This window comes from Cebus imitator, unplaced genomic scaffold (assembly GCF_001604975.1).
Source record: "Cebus imitator isolate Cc_AM_T3 unplaced genomic scaffold, Cebus_imitator-1.0 Scaffold6, whole genome shotgun sequence".
Lineage (NCBI taxonomy): Eukaryota > Metazoa > Chordata > Mammalia > Primates > Cebidae > Cebus > Cebus imitator.
The window spans coordinates 5916804-5919314 of NW_016107321.1; the positions used below are offsets into that span (position 1 = coordinate 5916804).

The 2511-nt window shown below is 47.9% G+C and overlaps 1 pseudogene across 1 annotated transcript; it reads left to right on the plus strand.

The window, feature by feature from the left end:
* Positions 1 to 714: 714 nt before the first annotated feature.
* Positions 715 to 1545, plus strand: LOC108311054 (annotated as a pseudogene). Its single transcript, XR_001828024.2, has one exon. The product of XR_001828024.2 is annotated as a nucleoplasmin-3-like (transcript).
* The last annotated feature ends 966 nt before the right edge of the window (positions 1546 to 2511 follow it).

Below are 2511 nucleotides of genomic sequence, written 5' to 3' on the forward strand. Positions count from 1 at the left end.
AGGTGTGGAGAGGGACCCCATCAGTACGGATGCCACATATTTCATTAGCTCTCTTCTCTTGTTAACTTCTTACCTACCTTCTCTCCTCCTACTATGCTGCAGGTAATGCTGAAATCCCGGATGTCGGAGCTAGAAATGATAATTCAGTACACACTCCCTTATTTTGCAGATGAAGAAACTCCCCTGGCAATGTTCCTCGTTCTTCATACCTCTCCATCTGTTCTGCCAACAAAATTGTGCTGGGTCGTTAGAAAGCTAAGTGACAAATACACAATAATGTCAGTGAAGTCACAGAATGGTGTTAAAAGCTGGTAATGACTTCATGTGTTTTTCCTATTAGGGTCATTTATATTTCATTACCAAATGTTTTTTGTTTTTGAGATGGGGGTCTCACTCTTTAACCAAAGCTGGAGTGCAGTGACATGATCACAGCTCACTGCGGCCTCAACTGCCTGGGCCGAAGTGATCCTTCCACCTCAGCCTCCTGAGTAACTAGGACCACAGACATGTGCCAACATGCCTGGTTAATTTTTTTTTTTTATGTTGGTAGAGATGGGTGGATGGTGGTGTCTCACCATGTTGCCCAAGCTGCTCTCGAACTCCTGGGCTCAAGCAATTCTCCCACCTTGACCTCCCAAAGTGCTACAATTACAGGCATGCGCTACCACACCTGGCTTTTATAACTCTCTTAAAAATTTGCTTATTTTTGGCAGCATGGCCACCGGCACTGCAGCCGCCTTAGCGTTTTTGAGTCAGGAGAGCCAAATGCCAGCCAGGGGTGTTGGGGGCTTGCGAGTCCCGGCCCCCGTCACTACGGATTTCTGCTGTGAGCTCTCCGCTCCTTCATCTTTAAGGTAGAGGAAGAGGATGATACGGGGCATGTGCTGGCACTAACCATGCTCTGCCTCACCAAGGGAGCCAAAGACGAGCGTAATGTGGGAGAAGTTGTGGCCCAGAACCATGACCATCGGGAGATCGCAGTCCCTGTGGCCAACCTCAAGCTGTCTTGCCAACCCATGCTCAGCCTGGACGACTTCCAGCTCCAACCACCTGTAACTTTCCACCTGAAGTCAGGCTTTGGCCCTGTGCAGATCACTGGGAGGCACCAGATCGTTACAACAAGCAATGATGTTTCTGAGGAGGAGATCAAGGAAGAGGAAGAGGGCAATGAGGAGGAGGAAGCTGAGCTGTGCCCCATCCTTCCTGCCAAAAAGCAGAGGGACAGGCCCTAGCCCTCCTTGGTCAATTCCACGCGCCATGCACCGCCATGCACCCTGTTCCCCAACAAGTTTCAAGAATTGTAAATGTTTCTTCTTCCTAGAAGAGGAGAGCTTGGGTGGGGTTTGGGCTGGAGGGCCTTGGGCATTGGCGCTAGGAGAGGGCCAGTGCTCCACAGGACCTTGGTTTTCTGGTCTTGCACCAGGCCTGGGGCCTCTCTTCCCACCTGCCTGTGAGGACTGGAAGTTAGTGCCTGAAGCGCAGAACTACACATTTTTAACACTTTTACATTTTTGGATAAAAGTTGAAATAAAGTGGTGTGGGGTTTTTGCAAAAAAAAAAAAAATTGTTTATTTTTGTATATTTATGGGTGAAATTGCAGGTTTCTTCCATGCATATATTGTGTAGTAATACTAAAAATTTTTAAAAGCCCTTAACGAAAAACAGATGAAGGAAAGCAACCCCCCCTCCCCAGGTAGAGTGTATCAGGTAACAGAAGGTCTACAACAGTCCAGATAAAAGAGCACTGTTTTCTCAGCGGTCTGACCAAAGAAGTCTCTGTTTTTAATACACACACAGGCATTTATCATTTAGCAGCAGCTGCCTACCCCTTGCCTACAAAAGATGAGGTTGATGTCTTTGGAAATAGGCGGAAGGATGGTGGTACCTTTTCTCACCCATCACGAGGGTCATGGCTGGCACTCCTAAGGTAAGAGGTCAGCAGGACTTGTTTTCTGAGGACGCAGTAAAGAAGCTGGCCAAAACCTATAGTTGCCCTCAGTGCTTGTTATACACTGATTACAATGCACTAGCATGCTAAAAGACACTCTCACTGGCACCATGACAGTTTACAAACGCCATGGCAACACCCAGAGGTGATTTTACAGGGCTTAAAATGGAGGAACCAGGCTGGGCGTGGTGGCTCACACCTGTAATCCCAGCACTTTGGGAGGGTAAGGCAGGTGGATCACGAGGTCAGGAGATCAAGACCATCCTGGCCAATATGGTGATACCCTGTCTCTACTAAAAACACAAAAATTGGCCGGGCATGGAGGCACACACCTGTAATACCAGCTACTCAGGAGGTGAGGCAGGAGAATTGCCTGAACCTGGGAAGCAGAGGCTGCAGTGAGCCAAGATCATACCACTGCACTCTAGCCTGGGCAAAAGAGCAAGACTCTGTGTCAACAAAAAGCGGGGGAGTGGGTGAACCCTAAGTTCTGGGAATTCCCCATTTCTTTTCTAGAAAATTCATAAATAATTCACCCCTTATTTCACATATAATTAAGGAGT